This window comes from Hemicordylus capensis, chromosome 3 (genome assembly GCF_027244095.1).
Source record: "Hemicordylus capensis ecotype Gifberg chromosome 3, rHemCap1.1.pri, whole genome shotgun sequence".
In the NCBI taxonomy this organism is placed as follows: domain Eukaryota; kingdom Metazoa; phylum Chordata; class Lepidosauria; order Squamata; family Cordylidae; genus Hemicordylus; species Hemicordylus capensis.
This window is the reverse complement of record NC_069659.1, coordinates 157,780,560-157,804,283: the sequence shown is the minus strand read 5'-3', so window position 1 is coordinate 157,804,283 and position 23,724 is coordinate 157,780,560. Positions and strand designations below refer to the sequence as shown.

General features: G+C 42.9%; 1 long non-coding RNA gene across 3 annotated transcripts in view; it reads right to left on the bottom strand.

The window, feature by feature from the left end:
* The window catches only part of LOC128351001 (uncharacterized), a 161,081-nt gene that overhangs the window by 73,335 nt on the left and 64,022 nt on the right, over positions 1 to 23,724 (bottom strand). The window contains exon 1 of one of the 3 annotated variants that reach the window (XR_008319546.1): positions 6,663 to 6,750. The exons of the other annotated variants lie outside the window; for them this stretch is intronic. This is a non-coding gene — a long non-coding RNA (uncharacterized LOC128351001). Of the gene's footprint in view, positions 1 to 6,662; positions 6,751 to 23,724 lie in introns of those variants that run through there. 3 annotated transcript variants of the gene reach the window in all.

The window sequence follows — 23,724 nt, the reverse complement described above, 5'->3', positions numbered from 1 at the left end:
ATATCATTTTTGTTACATGATTACCTCAGTGTAACAGGAACTGAGAGTGACACATATGGGATTATTACCTTTTCCTTCACAGCAATCCCAAGAAGCAGGCTAGGCTGAGAGATAATAAGGCTTTTCTCAAGGCTGGGTAGGCAGGGTAGGGATGGATGTGTGTGTGAGGGGGAGGAAAGGACAAACCTATCTTCCCCTCCAGAAAATCCTTGAAGGTTCCTGTTAGTGTGCCACCAAGTGCCCACATGATCCACACTACAAGGAGCAGCGCAGAACTCTGGAGGCCGGGAATCATTTCCCAGCCTCCAAGAATCCCAAAATGCACTGTGTGATGAGCGCGGTGCACAAGGAGATTATCCCAGGTGTTGGGTGCTCTAGGCGCCCAACTCTGTTTAAACAGGACCCTGTACCTGGGCCAAAGGGTGTGCTTACGCCCTTTAACCTAGGTAAAAGCCCAGATACAAAACCGGGGCTTGTGGGAAAGGAAATGCCAGGATTGACCTCAATCTTGATGCTGCACACAAGCAGCCCTACCATGATGATGATGGATATTTATATACTGTTTTTCAAAAAAAAAGTTCCAAAGCAGTTTACATAGATGTTAAATAAATAAAATAAATGGCTTTCTGTCCCCAAAGGGCTCACAATCTAAAAATGCCCTAACTTGGGTAGGGCTGCTCATGTGCACAGCCTTAATGATTGTTCCAAGAATGCGTAATGTCAGTGGCTGACATCCTGACTAATGAAGCACCGCAGCAATGGGAGAAGCATTTGTGCTTCTGAAAAGTTCAAAGTGCTCAATGTCACTACTGCCTCAGTGGTGGGGGCAAATATCCACAACTTTCCCTTTCCCAGGAAGTACTCTGTGCCTCTGAAATATGCCCCTGAGAGTTGCACAGCCCCCTAGGAAGTATTTTCGGGTGGCACTGAGGGCTTCTGGGGAAGGGGAGGTTATTGACATTTCCCCATGTGCACACTAGCACTTTTCTAATGTTAGTCTGGAACTCTTCAGAATGGTGCTTATTCTGCTGCATCAGTGCTTTGTGAGGTTGTCAGTCACTGTCTCAAGTCCAATGTTCTATCCATTGGACTTTAAAAAGCTGATGAAAACTTTTGGCTCAGTAGAATTGAAGCCTAACAGGGAGACTTTGGGCTATATGAAAGTTTCACAAAAGTTTGCTCACTTTTCCACTTCTTCACCACTTGTTCATAGTTCTGGTGGCAGCAGCAGTTCTGAGTGAAAGCATGACAGCTTCATTCCATGTCAGAATCTGAATTGTACAAGCTGTTATGTGTCCAGTTGCGTTGCGTTTTTCTCTAAGGACCAGCCACAAAAATCTGCACATCCAGCTACAATATTTTCCCCACATCAGAAATGAAACCAGTTAGAATCACACATGAGGACGTTCCAGAATTCTTGTCCATACCAGTAGGGATATGCGGACCAGTCCAGTGGTCCAGAGGTCCGGTTTGGGGGTTCGGGGTTTAACCGAACCACCACCACCCCGGTTCCGTCGGACTGGAACCGGACCGCTGGGTCTGGTCCAGCCGGTCCGCAAATGTCCTTAATTTTTTTTAAAATTAAAGTTCATTTTAAATACCTTTAGCCCCTTTGGGGGGCTTGCTGAGGCTATGGGGGTGTGTGTCCGTGCGGGTTCCCTCTTCCCCCACCAGCCATCCTTATGTCCGCGCGTTCATACAAAGGCCCGAGAGGGCCGAAAATGGTGATTTACCCGGCCGCAACGGACCACGGCGGTGATAAAGACGTCCGGCGGGGGGAGAGGGAACCAGCGCGGAGCCCCTCCCCCACAGCCTCAGCAAGCCCCCCCGAAGATGCTAAAGGTATTTAAAATGAACTTTGATTTTAAAAAAGATTAAGGAAATTCGCTGACCGGTCCAGAACCAGACCGGACTGGGGGGAGTTCAATGGGGGGCCGGATCGAACTGGCCCAGTTAGGTTTGAGGCCGGTCAAGCCTTGAACCGAACCAGGCCAGCCAGTTCTATGCACACCCCTACATACCAGTGGAATGAACAATCAGCAATGGAAACTGGCAGGCTGAAGGCCTATTCCAGACCATGATGCAGCACAAAAAATCAACCCACATTGCATTTGTGGACATGCAAACTTATTTCAAATCTTGTCTGTCTAATCACTATCGTTCTTGTAAATCTTTCAGAATGGTGTGACTTTTCTGCAGGTGCTTGCACTTAGTCAGCAAACCTTAGAATTATGGCCTTCCTGTGATAAGATCAAAACAAACAGTTATAAATACATGCGGGCTGAGATTCCTCATTATCTTTTGTGAAATGTGTCAGACACTTCTTTGTGGATGGTGCTTTATCGCCTGAAGGGGAGCATATCCAAACTCTAACCTTGCAAGGATCAGCAACTGTCAGAACCTTTCGTCTGTATTTATTATCCATTCTGAACAAATCTATGGCTTGCTCAGTTCTCTGAAATGTTAACTAAGATTTTTTTGTTTTTGTTTTTGCATAGAGTGGTTTTAGATACCTAGAAAGACTTGGCATCTTGATGGCTACTTTAAAACGTGAACCTTTTTCAATTCAGAAATAATACCTCAGAATGCTGAATTTTAAAAAGAAGTAATAGACAAATTCTTCAGAAACCTCTGGCTATAAGGGGACTTCCCATCTCCTAAAAATATATTGATTGATTTTGTTTCATGAACCACCAGCCCCATCTGCTTTCACTGAAGTTTCATGATAGCCTGTGTGCTGACAACAAAATTGTCTGGAAGCTACTTCTCTCTTCTCTCCATTGCCTGTTCCATAGGTTACCAGTCTGATATGTCCTTTTCAGAAAATATTGTCCCCATGTTCATTCCATGCAAGGACAGGTGCACGGAGGTTTACCACCAAGGGTTGTAAGTCATGGGAAGAAACTCTTCCCACATTCAGTACTTGCCTCTTCAGGCAAGAGCTGAATGTGGAGATGCTGAGGGGGCATGACGCAGAAGCATATCAGTGTAGGAGCCATGGGTGGCTGGTAAGTTCCTGCTGCTCCTTCCCCATGTTTGCTTCCCCCTACAAGGATGATGTCAGCAGATGCTATGGCTACTGGAAGCCACATGTTATGAGTGATTTTTACTTTTGTGACCTTTTTATTCTCCCAGGTATTTCCAAGCGGCCTCCTCCTCCTCTTCCTCCTCCTCCTCTTCCTCCTCCTCCTCTTCTTCCTTCTTTTTATTACAAATGTCAGCAACACTTTCTAGGTTCATGTTCATTAAAAAGTTTGGAGGTTCAAAATTGTCCTCCCCTAATGGCGCAAGCTCTCAATTTGGGATTCAGAGTCTGTAGATATTTGGTCCCAGCTTTCTAATTCTGCTCCCTTTACTTATCTCAGAACCACTCACTTTCTCAAAAAACCGAGCTCTGCTGATTGGGAAGAAATAAAGGCAATAAAGGCTGATGTGGGTCACACCATTTGTAAGGGTTAGTTCAATAGCAGTAGCCTTTGCAAAGACCCAGGCTGCAGTCTCACATAATGGAAAACTGCTGGTCCAATGGACCTGTGCGCTCCCCCACCACCACCACTGGTGTACCTCACAGACATCCAAAATTGCAGTCTCTGTGATGGCAGATGGGAGAGGGAACTTGTTGTGCAGGCAGGGGAACTGACTTCTGGCATGAAGGACAGCTCTGGCAGCCAATCACAGCCGGAGCGAGGGAGGAGCTTCCTCCCTCAATTACGGTTACAGCTCGATGTAATTCCAATTCTGCCTTCTGACTTAATGTTGCCAAACACAAACCACAGCAAAAATTATTACAACCCAAGGGTTCAAATTGGAGTTTGGAAAGGGAAACTTCGGGTCACTTTTCTGACGGAGCCGTGGTTACACACATTTGGATGTACAAGAAATTCAACCTTGGGCTCCCTGACCTCTGATTTTCCATTATGTGTGAATGCAGCCACCATCTCTCATCCCATGCACCTTTCTTCCTGATCAGAAGAGCTGAAAGGACAAGGAGAGGAAGGAAAAGGCCAAATTTGTACTGCACACTTCACTTTTGGGTGCTGAATGTGAGAGCAATGAGGAAGGAGCCTCCCTCCCCACTGGTGTGGGGTACATAAAGTGTCCATTTGGGAACCTGGGAGGCTGGTGAGCAGGATTAGCAGAGAGGGTAAAGACATGGACCAAGTCTCTAATTGGCTTGGATGCAATTCAACTTTCCCCCTTTTTAAAAAAGAAGTCAGATCTTACCCAAGCCATTACGAGATGAGCATGAGAGCATTCAGCCCTGCTTTTTATATTGTGCTTCTACATTCCTGTTTGGCAACTGTCTTTTATGTTGGTGCTTCTGTCTTATTGTTTTTACTTATTTATTTACTCAGACTCCTAAAACAACTAACTAACTAACCTATGTATATGCTAGTGGTAAGGCAGGAGAAGAGAGCTGGTCTTGTGGTAGCAAGCATGACTTGTCCCATTAGCTAAGCAGGATCTGCCCAGGTTGCATATGAATGGGAGACTACATTTGAGCACTGTAAGATATTCCCCTCAGGGGATGGAGCTGCTCTGGGAAGAGGAAAAGGTTTCCATTTCCCGCTCTCGCTTCTCCAGATTCCTGCCTGCAACCTTGCCACTGCCAGTCTGTGTAGACAATACTGAGCTAGATAGACCAATGATCTGACTCAGTATATGGCAGCTCCCTATCTTCCTATAGGAAGGAGCTGTTAAAATAGCTATGTGGGGCTATTTATGCATATCTCAAAGCTCTCAACTCTCTAAGAGCTGGGTCTTATTTTGGAATTGAAATGTGAGTTCATGTCTTTTGACAAATTGATTCTGGGTGGTGAGCTTTTCTGACAATCTGATCCATAAGGCCTTTGGAAACATGAACATAAAATATAAAGTATTGAAATTAATTACAGGCAGATCATGCAGATGTTTGTGGATGGTCCTTCACAACTTTAAAATGAGTAAAAGATTACAAACTAAACCTTTGATGGGAACATTAATTTGTGCAGCTTAACTATAAGTAGACACAAGATGCTGAGGATGCCAAGGATAATCTAGTTGTTATGTTCTTGGATAAGTGTTTTTGTTTCTCCTTTTCTTCTCTTCCAACTACATCTTTAAGCTATTTCCTTCTTTTAAACTCCTGCTGACTGGGCAAAGAGGCACACTTTTAAAATGGTGGCTCTTTTACATTTAGTAGAGGGAGAGCAACTGTGCCTGTTCAAGCCCAGCATGGTGCCTCTTCAGTGGCTGTTGCTGGTATCTATGTTGTGCCTCTCTTAAACTGTGAGAATCTTTGAGATAGGGAACCATCAAATTCCTGTAAAATTTGAGAATTTAAAGTTTGTGTGTGTGTGTGTGTGTGTGTGTGTGTGTGTACACAGACAGACAGACAGACAGATACACACACACAACACACACACAAATCCCGGCTAATTGAGCAAAGAAGTACATTTTAAAGAAGGGATTTTCTTATATTTATCAGGGACAGCATCCCCAGCACAGCATCCCTCCAGTGACTGTTGCTGGTGTTTACCTTATATTCACTTTTTGATTGTGAGCCCTTTTTGGACAGGGAAGCATCTTATTTATTTATTACTTTCAATGTAAAACGCTTTGAGCACTTTTGTTGAAAAGTGCTGTATACATATTTGTAGTGGAAGATGAAGAAGAAGAAGAAATTATTATTAATAAAAAGAAATCAGGGGGGATATAGATCCATGAGCAGAGCTCCACTAATGGAATTGGGCTTTTTCAGCCCCTCCTTCCCATTGCAGCCCCCAGAGTTGATCCAAAAGTCAATCCTGAAGGTTGGGAAAACTTCAGGTACAGTGTAGTGTAGATCAGGGGCGTAGCAAGGTTGTAGTGGGCCCAGAGACGAGATTTTAAAATGGGCCCTTCCCCCACTCAAAGTCCAGGGCCTCCGCACACCCCAGGTCCCCAAGGATTTAAGTCTGATATTTCAAAATAAGTATGCTGCCTGGAAATACATTTCACTGAATACACACACGCACACATCACAATATATAGTGATATACATTGAGTACTATACATCTGTGTTACCTTTAATGCCTAGAACACACTAGCAATGCTAATTATTAAATTGGACCCCTTGCTGCAGATTAGCAAATGATACTTTCAACCATGCAGGGTGAGCCTATGTTTGTTTTCTCAGAATTCTGAACAAATTCAGTAAAGTTTGATTCCAGGAGTCTTTTCACACCAGGCTTTTAAAGCCCTTTAACACACATCTCCTCTGGAATAGAGGTGCTGCATTCACATGTTGGCCAGATGTACCCTGAAGTCCCTGAGAGTTATTGGGGAGCAGTTCACACACAAGAAAAATAAAATAAAAGCACCACACGTGCTTCACAGTTCTCACTCAGACCTTCTGGGTTGCAAAACAACTTGAACATAAGTGTATTTATAAATGAATGAATGAATAAAATAAATATAATACTGTTTGTTCCAATAGTTTTTGTAATTTTCTGCCATGAAACAAGCCACTTATAGGACTTTTTAGATAGTTTTTTTTTAAGCCAGCAAATTTTCCAAGCTGTTTTAAAATAAATATTCAGAGACTTCTCAGTCCCACCCCCCATATCAAAGCCCTATGGCAAGCAGATCCCTATATATGGGGGGGGGAGAAAGGTAACCACAAAAAGGAGTTCACACTCTACCTGGCAAATGCTGGATTCGGCAGGGCAGCAAGGGATCTTCTGCTGCAGAGAACAGTGGTGGCCACTCTGGCTGCCTCCTCCTTCCTGCTTGGGCCCTACTCGAGTTCAGGCTTCACAGAGGCCTACACGGAGGCCTCCGTGGAAGCCCCGCCCACCCACCGATCAGCTGAGAAGCGGGAGAAAAGGAGCTCTTTGCAGCTTGTCTGCTGCTTCCATTGCAGGCCAGGAGGACAAGCAGGAGAGACGGCGAACAGGGCAAGTGGCTGAGGGGCCTTGGGGCTGGGCAGGGGGCAATGAGGAGTCACGTGAGGCACCTCAAGAATCCATGAAGTCACAGAGGTGCCTCAAGAATGCCCTGCCCAGCACTACTACCCTGCAAGCAAAATTAAGGTGGCTTACAACCACCTGCAGCTTCTAAGCATGGCCTTGCGTGCCAACTTCAGGGCCCATAAAAGACCCTGCAAGGTCACGAGTTTTTCTAATGGCAGGTGCAAGCAGCATGCAACTGTATCCCGCTTGATTCCTAGAAAGGAAAGCCTGGTAGTTGGTCCCTTGGTCTTGCCTTGCGCTAGCGGGACATCTAGCTCACTGGCCAACTGAATGAAGCACTGTAAGAAATGGTGACAATCGGTGGAATTTGCCCTTCCAGCAAAAGGAAAATCGTCAAGTGAATGCGCCGTGGACAGCGAACCTGCCCTTCTCCTGACTACCCATTTCAGGAACGTGCTAAAGGCCTCGAAGGCCGCACAGGAGACTGAGCAACCCATAGGGAGTGCCCGGTCAAAGTAAAATTTAACTGCGTAGGTGAAGCCCATCAGGTCAGAATCCTCAGGGTGCACGGGCAGTAGGTGAAAAGTGGATTTGATGGCACACTTTGCCAACAAAGCACCAACCCCCTGCTCCCTCACCATGTTCACAGCCACATCAAACGATGTGTAGCATAGGGAACAAAGGTGGTCTGGTATTCCATCATTAACAGAAGCCCCTTTGGGATATGAAAGATGATGTATTAGGCAAAATTTGCCTCGGGTCTTCTTAGGGACCACCCCTAGGGGCGATAACCTCAGGTTGGGAAAGGAGGAGTTATCAAAGGGGTTATCTCCCGGCTGCCACCTTCTTATTGATTTTCCTAGTCACCACCTCTTCCATGCCCACTACAGACTTGAGATTGTGAGATGTAAAGGCAACCGGAAACGACGTGGAGGGAATCCTAAAGCCTTCATGGAAGCCTGAGCTTAATAGGGCAGCTGCTTTCCTATCAGGATAACTGGCCAACAGCTGTTCCAGGATTCCCAGTCAAATTGGGCCGGGCCCCTTTACCCACAGGAGGTGTTGGGGGCACCTTTTTTGCTATTGCCTGGACAGGAACTAGGTCCTGCCCCCCATCCCCTAGCCCACGGGCAAGTGGAACTCAGGTGCTTGGCCCCACACATGCCACATGCATGCCTGAATCTGCAAGCCAGCCTACCGCAGTGCCCACTATTATTGTACTCCCAGCATACCAAGTGGGGTTGAACCTACTGTTGGCCTGCCCCAGATGGGGGTGTCATGGCTGTTGGTCTGGAAAGTAGGTGCCTGCTTTTGGACCTATCACCCTCTATTGGGCATGTTGGGGACATGATTAGCACCCAGAGATCGAAGAGGGTCACGTCCCAAGGCAGGGCGGGGTCAAGTGCCACTCGCATCCTGAAACTTTCATCATTTTGTACCCAGTCGATGCTCGCAAAGTCAGAGACCACCCAATGGATGATGTCCAGATACATGGTTAGGGCTAGCCCCTTAGCTAGCTAAGACCTCAGGATAACCCCCATGTATATTGTATAACCCGAAAGCCAGTTGTTCCAGGTTTTTTCTACAGGTTTCTGTTTTGTGGCTTCATGATCTTTACATGACTTCCCTTCCCTGTGCTTCACCTCAGGCTCCCTAAAGAGTAGTGAAAAAATATCCACAAACTCCCCTTTCAAAATCTTTTCTTTCGTCACGGGCAGTAAATGGTCCCCCAAGGGAAGGCCCACAGCCTCATACGGGGCATGCTGCAACGAAATCAGGACCCCACTGGGATAGAAGCCTGACTCCTGTGTAGTACTCACCATAGCTGTGCCAGAAGGCAGTGCTGCATCTTCCCAGATCTGTTCAGCAACTACTGAACAGTTGGTGGTCCAGGTGGTCAGCTCCCAGACCTCTCGCTCTCCACGGGTCATGGGCCTGCTGAGGGCTTTTGTCCTTCAGTGTTTAAGTGCCAACATCTGGTTTTCAGCTAGGCATGTTCCTGGGCTTCAGAATAACAATCTTGGGAAGTGGACTGGGCTCTCCATCATCCAGCAGGCCACTTCTGATCTTGCTGCCTTGTGTAGCAAGTTCCCTGGGATCTCGATAGTTTGGTTGGAATGGCTGCAGCATAGGGCATGGCATAGAGTTCAATCTTTGAGAAGGATAGAATGAGCCCAACATAAGGTGTCTGGTGCCATAGGAAAGCTTGTAGTCACCATTGGTGGGGCAGTTGTGGTGCAGCCAGGCCTATTGGCTACATTGTCTCACTTATTCAGGCCAGATGGAGTTCATTTATCAGAAGTGGGATGTGATCAGTATTTGTGTAACATCCAGAGAGGGCTGGTGGAGGTGTTGGAGAGTGTTGGGGCAAGAAGGTCAAGCTAGACTAACCTCCCTGTGTGGCAGGGACAGTGTGGGTTTGGGTGGTAGGTAGCTGGGATGGAACATAGGTGAGCACCCTTGAACGGGTGATTGGTCAATCGCCCCCTTGTGGTTTGTGTGGCCCAGGGAGGACAGTTCACCATGAAACCTGCTCCAGGACTTCACAAACCCTTGGGCTGTGTGGTCCGGGTGTGCGAAGACGTAGAAGGATCCAGGCCCCCTTTGGGGGTTGGCTATGAAGGCGAGGGAGAAGGTTTACACCTGCCACCTTCCAGAGCCTGGGTGCATTGCCCAAGCACGGTGCGGGGGAGGATGAGGAAGTCCGAACCCGGCCATTGCTAGGCTCCACATTGTCTTGGGGGTGGGGGATTACCCCTATCCAGTCCACTTACCCATTCAATAGTTATTCAATAAAGCTGTGGCCCTTTTACCCATTAATTTGTTGTCTGTGTCTTCTTGGGGCTGGGGGCTGCGGACAAAGAAATGAGAACAAATGGAGGCTTGCCTGCAGAAGAGAGTTAGTTGAAAAGTGGGACAGCTGAAGATTTGAAGGCAGTTCAAACTGCAGTTGGAGTCTGGAAGAACCAGGAGAGGAGAGCTGAGAAGAGCTGCTGAAATTAAAGCTGAAAAATCACCAGGAGAGTCAAGCTGAAAACTATCTTGGGACACAAATCACCCTTAAAACAGCTAAAGGAACAGTCTGGAACTGAACCTCCAGTACTTGAAATGAAGATCAAGACCTGAAGCTGAGAAGGAAAGAAAGGGAACAGGAATGGTGCAATCGAAGTTTATTAAAGAGTAGAACCCGATGTGTTTTGAGTAAAAACACTTGTTCAGGGAAAGTGGTTTACAAAGCAGAATACTTAAGTTGTAAGCTGCTTACAAGTAGAATTTTTTGCTTCCCTGAAGAAGAGCTTTTATTCAAAACATATCAAGATTTACTCTTTAATAAACTTCTACTGCACAGTTCCTGTTTCCTTCCTTCCCATTTGTTGGTGTGGGGCTTTTCCTTCATGTGTGCTTCTGAGAAAGGGAAAAGGCCAGGCTCACTGCAAAAGCTGATTGAAAGTGCTTATAAGAAAACCTCTGCTAAAGACTATAAGTCCAGGCACAGTATTAGGCACAGGTTAGACTGGATGTATTTTTCCTCATATTTTATTTGTACCTTATGCTCATATGGCTGCTGTTTTGTACTAAATTTTACAAAAGAACTACTGTTTATTTACATTAAACTATTTTAACTATTCATAGCACATCCCCCACACCATTAAAAGGGAAGAGAGCAAATCCATACCTGCTCCTCCACTGCTCACCACCACTTCCTGTTTGGGTGGTGCTCCCCCCCAGCTATTCTCGCGTGCCAGCGGTGCATCCCCCAGTTGCCCTTGCACATGCATGGAAGCCATGTACATGCTGGTGTTGTGTGAGGGCAGCTGGGGAAGCACTGCCAGTGCAAAATGATAGCTGGGGGGAAGCACTGCTGAAACAGGAAGTGGTGGTGAGTGGCGGAGGAGCAGATATGGACCTGCCCTCCTCCCCTTTAAATGTGTGGAGGATGTGCTGTGAATTGCTGTTTAAATCGTGATTCGTGCACATCCCTACAGACTGTAGCCCCTGTCTGTTTTCTGCACCCCACACTTAGTAGACTTTCCACCCTACCTAGCTTTGAATGATAAAGAGGTTTGGAAGGCTATTTTAGTAGACACAACAGACAAAATATAAAGGTCTAATTGATGACAGCGGTGAAGCTTAAGTTCATGGGGCTAGTTGAGACCGGGCTGTGACAGGGTGCTATGCCTTCCATACCAAGGTAGACATGTAGAACTAGTCAGCTTTACAACATGGTACTAATCAGGGCATCTTGGGTTAAGTATATAGTAAATTCCAGCTTTCTGGTTGGTTTCAAAGTAGACACAATTATTAAAGGGTACATATAGAACCCCCGCCTCCAGTTTTGAGGAAGCTTGTGCAAACATATAATTGCCATATTTTCTAGTAGTCAGGATCTTGGTCTATGCATGTTGTAGGTCATGTGGACGTAGCTCTACTATTTCAATGAGGCTATTCTCACAATGGGGGGAAACTGGGCTAAGGAAGCCCAGCCCAGTTTTCCCCCATCTTGAGAACCAGTGGGCTCGCAGATGAGCCCGGTGGTTCTCTGGCAGCTAGCTTGCCAAAGTATCCCTCCCCTTAGCCCAGGTTAGAGGAGCGAGCACTCCACTAACCCGGGTTTTCTGATCGTGTGCCACCATGGTCTGGCTCCACACCATGGCGGCACATGAGGAGACTCCCGGGCTTGGGGGTCTCTCTTCCAAGGGCCATGCAGCCCCCAATCCCCGCAGCCCCCGCTGGCTCCGTGATGGAGCTGGCAGTCGTGTGGGCGGCTGATCCGGCCACCCAGGGCTGCTGTTTGATCATCTGTGGGGAGAGCAGGCTAAGCCCACTCTCTGCAGAGAACCCCCTCTGGTGCTTCACACTGATTGTGTGAAGCACCTCAATATGTCCATGAATGAATGAATCAATTGGTCAGCCATTCTCAAACATGTATGCAGTAGGATGTGATAAAGCATCTGAGACAATTCTCCAATGTTTCTCCCTTCAGAATTCAGATTGTCTTTTGAGAAACCTTGAAATTTTCTTTCAAATTCACTTTGGAAAAATTTCAGTTCCAACCCTACCATGCCCATGTATATGTCTGTATTATATAGAGTAATTGATATCAGCATAAAACAATCAAATCAAATCAAATCAAATCAAATCATATCATATCATATCATATCATATATCATATCATATCATATCATATCATATCATATCATATCATATCATATCATATCATATCCTGGGTAAATAAAATTATCTCTACATGATGCTGAAAAGGCATAGGTAAGGGGTTCTAATGAAGCCACATTTGTTCCACTTGACTTTCATGGTGGGTTTCTTTTAATGCTGTTAGAGCACTTGTTTTGATCTACTGCTTTGTAATGGAATATTTTGGACTTTTTTGCTTTAATTTATAGAATATACATCTCATTTCAAGAGTGGACCCTTTTTGGTTAAATAGCAGCACTTCAGTTCAAATACATCATCAAACCAACCTCCTCAAGATCTGAGACAGAATCTCAGAAAGTAAAGGGTGAAATCTAGACCTCCAATGTCATAGTTTAGTGCTTTCACTTTACCTGATGAAGTATGTATTGATCAATAATTCAATGCTTATGAATCTAAAAATGCATTGCTCATTCACAGCTTCCTGAACAAATGACTTTTACTGGAATATTTTTTAAGACAGAAATACGGAGTGCATCTTAAACACTGTGGGAAATATACAAGTTGTGGACAAGTCCTGTCTCATGATCTTTTCACTCAGTATAACATTAACACAGGGTCTGAATTCTTTTGTTGTGTTGCAGTATTCAATGGTCCACTTTCAACACTAGAGAAAACAGTCTTTTATTCCACTTCAGGAGTTCCTGGAGCCAAAGAATGGAAGCAGAGACCCCAAATTAAAAAGGTGACAAAGAGTGTCACCATGAGGAGAATACTGTCCTTCCCAACTATATACAGATATTTTGTGTTGATTTATCATTGAGTGAAACAATTCAATGAACAAGAGAGCAGCATGAAAAGACTGTAGTGTAGCTGGGGTGACCATACTGAATCAAAGTATATCTGCAGAGAACCACAATGAGGGTTCAATATGAGATAGGGCTCCTGTATTTTACATTATGATCTGTAGGAATCACTGTATAGGAAGGTTTTAAAGACACACCTGTTTAACTAGGCTTTGGGGTTATGTTTCAATGTTTAATTTTTAATTGTTTTTAATTGTTCTGAACTGTTTTATTTGCTTTTATTTATTTTTTATTGTAAACTGCTATAAAATATTATAAATTGGCAAGATAGAAATATAAATTATGTAATCATCATCATCATCATCATCACCTGTTAATTATTATAATTTGGTAATTGTGTTACTGGAGAAGTAGAAAGTCCTGGGATTAACCAAGAATTTAGTTAGCTACAACAATCTCTGAAAACATCCAGGGCAAAATACATATCAACACATAGGGATGTTGCCAAAGTTCTCAAACTCTGGTCTTGAAAAAGAACTGACTTGAAAAAATTCACCTTGAAGTAGAGGTGAGCTCTTCAAATTCACAAAATTCTTTTCAATTTGGGGAAGTTCAAGCAATTTTGCCCCAGTCCCAGACCTTTACTAAATATTCCCAGCAGTGGCCTGTTTTGAAGGGCAATACCCTGGATATCAGGGAGAAAAGGAATAAATACAGGCCTCATGGGGGAACCTCAGGATCAGAGGGTCCCCCATAAGGGTTTAACTTTTCACTCTCCTTCCATTTTTCAGGATGCAACTCTTCAAAACAGGCCTTAGAGCCAAGCAGTAGAGAAAATTTCTTTTTTTAAAACCTCCCTCAAAACTCTTTTTACTTTCTTTAGATTTCACTTCCTTTGGGACTTTCATTCATTTGCTCCAAAATACATTTGACCTCAGCAAGAACCCCTGAATCTGACCTCAGCAAGAACCCTTGAATTTGCCTTAACAGTTTCTTTAGAGAAAATTCCATTGGAACTCTAGCTCTTCCTTTTTTTCCTTCACAAAGGTCTAATTTCTATACAACTGAACCATTCATCACCCTTTCATTACGTTTGTGGCTAATCTGAATACCCAAGGCCCATAGGCAGAGTTACTTTGGGACCCACATTCATTTGCCATGAAATAAAGAGTCAATTACAATGAATCCAACACCAAATCTTATATTAAGAAAACACAAATGAGGGAGGACAGGGAGAGGAGGGCATCCCCAGGAAATGGAACAATGCATGATAAATGAGAAAACGTCTCATTGAAAAATACAAAAGCTGCAGCAGCTGTACAAATTTCAGAAAACAAGTAGAATGTGGAGTTAAACTGATATTAACTTGAGAAAACGGAACTTCTTGCTGTGAGAGACGAAAAAGATTGTAATGAATTTAGTCTGCAGTGGGCAAAGCTGCCTTTCATGGTGTGCCCCGGCATTCTGGCATCTGCCATGAACAGACATGGTTGTCATTTGGATTAGGCAGAACCCTTGGGAAGTGTGATTGTAAAAAAACACAAGAGCAGCAGGGTGCAACCTTCCCCAGTGTGAAATATCTCGAGAGGAATAGGAATACATCTGTCTATATTATATACATATACACACACGCATACCCATGGACGCTGTGGCTATTTTTCTAACATCAGCCACCCTTGAGGTAAGATGGAACATGCCACTCTTAAGATATGTCAGTCAGCTAGAAAAATATACATTTTTTGGAGGGTCACGTCTGCCTGAGTCTCAATCACTGCCATGGTGTGGATGCTGCCCTATCTGGTGGTGTCAGAGCACATTAAGCCATCATAACTTGTTCAATGCACCATCATAATTTGTTTACTTTCTAACCTGCACATTCCTACAGCATGTGCAGCTGAAGCACAGCCCTTTTACTTCTGCAAAAATGGGAAGGAAAAACAACCCAGTGCCTGTGGCGACAGGTAGCTCAGTTTGAAACCCGTAGCCCAAATCCAAAGAGATGTCATAAATCCGTCATGTAATTTGGTGGATGTGCAACAAACAGCAGTCTTTTATCAAGGCAAGTTCAGAGGATCATAAGTTACTCAATAGAGGGGATTTTACCCATTGTGGTGTGTGTGTGATAGAGATCTTAGTAGCCTACGGGCAGAATTAGGCAAATTTCAAAAAGGATGAAAAGCACAATTCAGTGGCAGATGTGACAAATGTTTTCTTTCATCACATTAGCAGTTGCCAATCAGTTGGCAACTGTTACGTTGTACTTTTGGGTAATTATTACACAGTTCAGAAAACAACACTTTGTGATATCCATGCATGGAGTTTATACTACACATCTTTCCAAAACACTGAATGAAGTCATACATCGGCACCTTCAAGATAATGCAAAGATTCTACCATTTGGTGTTAGCTTAGAATTAGAAAAATGCACCTCTCTACTACCACCAATCAGCAGCTATCTATCCAAGTTTTAATTTTACACCAGAGTACACTCACAGAATCTGTTTGGAGTCCTAGAGCTCAGTCTAGGAACATGTTAATGGGAAAGTAGTTGTGACACATGCATACAGTGAGTGGTCACCATAGTATCCATAGCCAACCATCACATACTGAGACTTAGTCAAGGTCAGATGTCTATCTGGTCAGGATACAGATTATGGCCTCTAGGTGTCCTTGGGCAAAGTTTAACTTTGTTCCAATGTTAAATTCAACTTGAGCATATTAGACCAATTTTGAAAGAACTATACTGGCTCCACATTTATTTCCAGATCTAATTCAAGGTGCTTGAAGTCCTGAATGGTTTGGGCCCTGGATACTTAAAGGAACACCTGCTCCCAAAGTTTTCTGCCTGCTTGACAAGTATATCAAAGGAGGCTCTGCTCCAGATGCTGACACTGAGAGATCCTCATTTGTTATGTATGCACAGCAGGGCCTTCTTGGTCATTTCCCTCAGACTTTGGAATGCTATCCCAAGAGAAATGAATTTTTATCCTTAACTTAGGTGCTTAGAAATGATGCAAGCACAAGGTTTCTAGCTAAATAGTTGTCCCTGCTGATGCCTTGTCTATCTATAACAGAAGCGCTTGTAATGCCAGTAAACAAAGTTGACAAGTGTTGCCATTTTATTTAACCATACTTTAAGTTTCTGCTCTTCATTTTTGAAGAGTACTCTTCAAATATGAATAATATTGAGGGATATTTTTAAATTAATCTAAGGTTTTCTAATAGAGAGGTGTCATTCTGTTAATTCTCCTTATGATCACTACTTGATAAGTGAAGAGAAAAGGCAATTTAAATTTAGGCAAATATGAAGATTTAGACTATTAACACAATAAAAACACAAGCTGGATATAGTTCAAGGACAAATGGGCATGCTGACTTTGCACTAAGTCTGGAGCTCACATTCCAGACTAGTGTTGCGCTACCATTGCACAACTGCAGCATGCCTCGTTGATTTCAGTGGGAGCTTTTGCGCAATCATGATTTTTAGTGCAAATAAGCCATCCTTGTTCTGGCCAATGTCTACACTTATTTCTGTTTAATTTGCACATGAAGTGAAAATCAATGCATTGCTATGAGACAATCATCTATCTATCTATCTATCTATCTATCTATCTATCTATCTATTTGATTTCTATACCGCCCTTCCAAAAATGGCTCAGGGCGGTTTAGTCAAGGAATATCTAAGCTTCTGTTGAAAGGCATTTAGTCATCCCCATTATTAGATAAAAGTGGATGTTGAGCTGTAGAAGAAGCTTGCAACAATAAAAATTGACATTTATGTCTAACGTAAAGAGGGTTTCTTTAATCTCTCTCTCTCCTGGGGTGACTCTGTTCAATAAAATATTTGGCAAATATCATGGCAGCAATAATTTTAGACACTATTTCTACAACACCCTATGGAGGCTAGGAGGTAGAAAGTATGGAGAAGTTCCTATGTCAGTTCCTCAGTGGAAACATACTTGATACTTTCTTACACTATGCTTCGTGAGCATCATAACACTTTTATTACTATTAATGTAATCAGAACTACACTGAGGTATGACAAGATACATATTTTCCCAAGGTTACTCGTAGTTTTCCTCCCGAAGAAAAACAGACCCAAAATCAGACCCAAAAACAGTCTTAAAATCCCAGACATAAAATTCAGACCATTGAAGACGCTTTAGAATTTCAGCAGCTACACAATAAGCAAGATGTAGGACAACGATTCCTCAGTAATGAAAACCAGAATGGTCTAAAACTTTACCACAAAAAGGGAGAATAAACTTGCTATAAAGCTTGAATGCTTTTGGAACACATGTTTATTATCCACGTTTGCCTCCTTGGATTAAGAACAATTTACTAAATCTAGCAGCAAAAGACAGTGCCATGCCCTCTGAATAGGATGGGATGTCTCCGGTTGACTTCAAAGACAAAACAAAAGTTTAACATGGAATTTTGACTAACTGAAAACAACCGGGCAGTGTGAAACTTACAGTGTCCTCCACCATATTTAACATTCTGGATCTGATTTACAAGTCACATATGTGCAAACCCTTTATGATATAACCTTCTATTGAATAGCCTAGTTCAATTATTTTTGTGACTGCCATTTTATTTTTTTGGTTGCTTTTATCATGATAATTGATGTTTTATGTGCACCACCTTGGTAGAACATTTTGGCAGAAAGACTAGTATTCAAAAAATTAAAATTGCATGCTAGCAGCAGGTACAGTTTTTCAGTTGCTATGTTTACCCAGGGGTAAATAAGGTAAATTGTTTCTTCTGCATAAACTAGGGTTAATGTGATGGGGCAAATGAGAATAGGAAAGAAACTTAATACATCTATCCCAGTTACATTTTCAGGTCTAGCATTTTCTGGTATTGGAGTGCTTCTATACTTTTCTGTTTCTGAACACAGTCATAGTTTTTAAAATGGTGACCATTATTGTCAACCAATAGCCATATTTTGTCATTGTATTTGGCCTGCGCTGCAGAGGAAATAGTAGTTCTAAAATATTTTAAGTGTTATCAGTGTTACAGTGGCATGCAGGTATACGGGTCAGCATCAGATCCAATTAACTTGCTTCCAAGGGCAATTAATCAGGCAGCCACTTATAGATGGGTTAACTAAAAGTATCTATTCAATTTTCCAACAAATACATAACATCTGGAGTACCCGCAGCTGAAATCAAGATGAGGCAGATGGAAGAGTGCTTCTCTAGCACATCACTACATATGACAATAGCATTTATACTACTACTATTAGTGTAAATGCTGCTTCCTCATGTTTACCAAGACACTGGCATGGCAAGTAAATTGGCCTTGTTGGCCTTACTTGCATGATTTCCTAAGTTCAAATTGTTGCCCAATTTAAAATGTCTCAGTTAATTTACCATATAAAGACTCAATTCATGATTTAATTTGTACAATCTACTTGTTTTTGCATATGGATAAAGCAATAGCTTTGAAGAAAAAAAAATTCTTTCTTTTGTTTTAGATGATTGCATATGTGAAAACTGTTGTGATTTTCCATAGACATTGTCTCAGTTATTTGTATGGGGCATGCTTCCCTATCTATGTACTGGCTTGGGGGTGGAGTCACAGTGTTTGTCTGCTCCTCACTTGCAGAACTGACTTAAATTCAAACTGAGAGGTTCTCCCTCTCTCTGCATTAGAGGCTGTTAGCTTGATTATTGTTTCCTTAGCTTATGTTTAGTAAGTAATAAATATCAAACTCTTGTTTCTCAGTTAAAGCTTGCTTCCTGTTCAATTACCTCTAAAGGATAAGTAGTTTCTCTGCAACAAAAACAGACACCAAATTAAGAACAAGAAAATCCAGTGCCTGATTAACCAGCGGTCTCTTTTTAGACCAAAAAAATGCCTTTGACTAATCTATCTGATTAATCGACTAAAGTTACAGCTCTAGCTGAGTGTTGATTGGTGCAGCATGAGAAGTGACTATAGGAGAGCTGCAACCACATCGCATAAAGCAAGGCATGGCCCTGAGGTGGAAATTGATAAGCACTTCCCATTTGGTTCCTGTTTAAAAATGTCACACCATTATCATCCCCCCACATTTCTTCATGATTGTAGAAATGGGATAATGCTTGGTAGGTTCACTATGTGGCTGAAGCTTTTTTCTGTAAGAATGATCACTGGCGGACATCCAAACTAATGGTGTGTATGCAAAATAATGCTGTACATGCACAACAGAGGAGGGGTGACATTTTCAGGAAGTACAGAGGGAAGGGAGATCAGTAAATATGATCTCTCCCCCATTCTGCATGCAACATGTTATTATTCGGCAAATGCAACATGAGTCTGGATGTCAGAAAAGGAGGTTGTCAAGGCATACATTTAACACTTGTATTTTTGCATGTTTAATCTAATACTGGAGACTTGCAATGGATTATTGCCAGTAACAAAACCCTAACTGGCAGTTTGTTGAAACTTATTATGTGGATTACCTCTTTACAAATCTTTTTTTAAAAAGACATTCATTGGGTATATCACCAGGTGAGTACTTACTGTGTGTTCAATTTAAAACATCTCAGAAGCTCTGGTCAGGTGTTATGCACACTGGGAACGCTGTATTCATATACAGAGTCTCCAGAACACATTTGAAAGCCTCACTCCCACCATGATGTACACAAAAACCCCACCCTCCTTTCCACAGCTACAGCATTGGTTATACAATGAACAGTGAGAGCAATGTTTGTCTCTGGAGGCAAAGTGCTGTAAGCATGAGGAGCGGGGAAAGTGTGTTTGTGTGCATCATGGCAGGGTGGGACTTTCAAGCATGTTGTGAGGGTCCTAAGTGTGAGTTTACATAACACCTGAACAGGGCTTCTGAGATGGTTTAAACTGGTGAACACACAGGAAGTACTCACCTGCTGTAACAATGTGGCTGACCTGGCTCCAACCAAGTTCCTCAATAGTCCAGGCCAAACACATTCATTAACAACAGAATGATCTGATGGAGAACATTTGTATAAAAAGCTCACCATATTTGACTGCCAGGTAGGTTAGCTTGGCCAAGGTTGCAACCAGTTTTAACAAACCTGAGGATTAGGATTTTGTCATCTGCTTTACCAGTAATCCATTACAAGTCTCTATGCACTAATCTTCTCTTCATATTTGCCATAATTGCTACATAGGCCCAGCTGACAGAACCATATGGAACTGGTTTTGCAATTACAATATTAGCTGTGAGCCACATAATGGAGTCCATTTCAACAACCTATTGGCTACAGCAAGTGTAGATTGCACCCCAGGGCAATAACAATATAGCATTTTACCTGTGGTCATGGTAATGGTTGTTTCATTAGATTGCCTGAGTGAACATTCTCTTTTCATATTCACAGCATGCGCCTAGATTTATTAATTTTACAATGCAGCATTTTATACACTGGCTGAATTTAGTTACCATGATTTAAATTAAAGTAGGGAAATCCAGTCCTTTAAAAAAGAACAAGATTTTCTCGCCCCACTCCCCTGTGGTTTACTTCAATTTAGCAGAGGATATAATTAACTAACTTTCTCTCTCTGAAAGAGAAAAGGCATTTAGAGTGTCACTCCTCAGACATTCTTTGACAATTGTCACTTAGAGAACGGCAGGAGTGTTTCAACCTCCCTCTGCCTTAAGTATGTATGCATCTTTCAGATTTGTATATCACTCCAAACTTCCATCTCTGGGCAGTTTACAACAACATAAAACACATTAAAATGAAAACCTTAAAACAATTTAAATCCATGATGCAGTTAAAAAGCGTGGGTGAAAAAAAGAAGTCTTTAGAGAGGTTTTTAAAGTTGTCAGAGATGGGGAGGACATTCCAGAGTCTTGGGGCAGCAAGAGAGATGACCCGCAGATGAACCTCTTCAGATTATCTCAATGGGCAGTGGTGGGGCTCACAGTGAAAAAGACGTTCTCTTAAAAATCCAGGGCCTAAGCTTCTTAGGGCTTTATAGGTTATAACCAGCACCTTGTACGTTGCCCGGAAACGTATTGGTATCCAGTGTACTTCTTTTAGTATTGGAGTAACATGGTCTCTTTGAGATGACCCAGAGACCAACCTGGCTGCTGCATTCTATACCAAATGCAGTTTGCAGACTGCATACAAAGGCACCCCCACATGGAGTGGATTGCAGAAGTCGTCTGGTGGTTTCCAGCATATGTAACACTGTTCTGTGGTCATTAATCTCAAGAAAATGGATGCAGTTGGTGTATCAGCCAAAGCTGATAAAAAGCACCTCTGGCCACCACCTTAATCTGGGACACAACAGAGAGGTTTGGATCCAGAAGCACTCCCAGACAGTGTACTTGTTCCTTCTGGGGAAGTGTGACCCCATCCAGAACTGGCAGATCAAAATCATCTCCTGAATTCTGACTGCACACAATAAGGACCTCCAGCTTATTTGGATTCAATCTCAGTTTGTTATTCCTCATCTAGCTCATCACCACCACCTGGCAGGCATTTAAGGAGGTTATGCCTTCTTCAGATGATGTTGACATGGAGAAATAGATGTGGGTGTCATCAGCAAATCTGTAGACTTGCAATGGATTACTGATAACACCCTGCACCCAATCTCCTGATGATCTCTCCCAGCCATTTCATGTAGATATTAAACAACATCGTACCCACGGGACATCATATAAAAGTTCAGATTTTAGAGAGCAATTGTCTCCAAGGGACACCACCTGAAATCTGCCTGAGAGGTAGGAGCAGAACCCCTGCAAGAATGCCTTCCCCCACCCACAACAGCTTCAGATGCTCCAGAAGGATATTATGGCCGATAGCACTGAAAGCTGCCAAGAGAGCCAAAAGGAACACTTCTTCTGTCAATTCCTAATTGGAGATCATCCATCAGACTGACCAAAGCAGTCTCCACCCCACAGCCCAACCAAAAGCCAGGTTGAGTTTCCTCCAATCCAACAGATTGGAAGCTGGGAGGCCACCACCCTTTCCCAGCCACGGAGGTTGGAGACAGGCCTATAATTGCTTAACTATGAGGAATCCAATGCAGGCTTCTTCAGAAGAGGTCTAATGATTGCCTCCTTAAGGCAAGGAAGCAGCCTGCCCTCCCTCAGAGAAGCATTTATAATATCCCGCTCTCTCCGCTAACACCCTTACGGCGAGTCTCACTGATCATGAGACTCGCCACAAAATATTTTATCCACAAGAAACTTATTAAAAACATCACAGAGGGTAACTGATGGTTCCAAATTCTGATTCAGGGGAGAAGGGGCATGTATTAGCCCTCTCACAACCCTGAACAACTCTGGTGGACGTGAGCTTGAGGATGCAATAAGGACAGCAAAAAATCACTTCCTTGCTGCACATATTGCCTGAGCATAGATCTTCAGATGTGCTCTGTGTCATAATTTGAGAGACTTGAATCAAGTCTTACTCCACTTTCACTGTAGTCATCTACCTTGCCACTTCAGCCCCCATATTTCTTCTGTATACCAAATGGCCAGATTTGAAGTGAGCTGGAGAGGAAACTTAGGAGTGGAAGAGTGGGTTGGCGAGGAAACTACTGCCCTGATGAGTTTGCTGTTGCAGTTCTCCACCAAGGCATCAACTGGATCACTGGCTTTAAGGCTGAAGTATATAGTGAAAAGCATAACCCATCGATTCTCAGGAAAATCTTGGTTTTTCCTGACAACTCTCAAAAACTCAGAAAGAACAGGTCAGATTGAGTAAGCTAGACCACCATTGCCAGCCTTCTTACCTGCCAGGTTCCGCTTACTCACTCTTACATACATTTAAAGGGGGGAGGGGCAAGAAGGGGAAATGGCAGCTGAAAGGGCTTGTAAAAGCTTCCAGTTCTTGGCAAAAAAATTTCCATCTCTCTTCTATGAATGTTTACCAGTATTTTTGAACTCTCCATTGTTAGAACTCTGGACATTATAGTTTGCTATTCTCCTTCAGCTATGAATCTGATAGCATTTTTTTTTTAAAATGCACATTCCAAAGTTCATATGAGCAGAAAAAACATACAAGTCACCTTTGGCTTTAGCCTCAGTTGCTGTTTCCCCTCCCTTCCTCCCCCTACCAAAAAAACCTTCTTGATGAGTTTATGGAAGTGTGGGAAAGAGGAACTTGGGCATCGCTCACAATATCTTGATTTCCAAATGGAGAGAAATGCACCCTACATCTCCAAAATACTTCTCCATTCCTAAGTATAACCCTTTTGCAACAATCTCCAATTCCCAGAGAAGCAAAACACTAACATATTTCTTGAAGTAACTGAAGAGAGGTGTAAATGTTTCTGCATCCAATTAATCCCCAGGGCAGATTAAAAATAAACCTCTTTGCCTTGCATGCTAAGAAAAGATGACAAACATTCTCAAGCTTGAACCAAAATTAATGGAACAATGTGGCTTCCATTCATAGGAAAAGTATATTTCCCATAGTCTTAAATAAGAAAAAATAATTGCTCAGAAGCTCAGAAGACGAATCTAACCTCCATGCAGGCCTGAAATTTTGCCCCTTCTCACCTCATGCAAGCACTGTCCTGCACTCTAAAGCAAAAAATTAAAAGGATATTTTGCAGGGGAAACATCATTCAGTGTATTTGAGAGAAGGCATGGGTTAGATGAGAGGAATCAGGGACTTAACCAACACACACACACTTATTTATATGTTTATTTATTTATTTATTTGCATTTATATCCTTCTCTTCTCCCAAGGAGCCCAGAGTGGTGAACTTAACTGAACTTGTTTACTTAAGGTATATCTGTGAGTACAAATTTGGTAGCTGAAGAACAGTTAGTTGTTCTCAGTCTTGAGGCCACCTCCACCATAGTTGCCTGTCATGCTCCACTATTATGCGAAAGTGTTGAGAGAAGA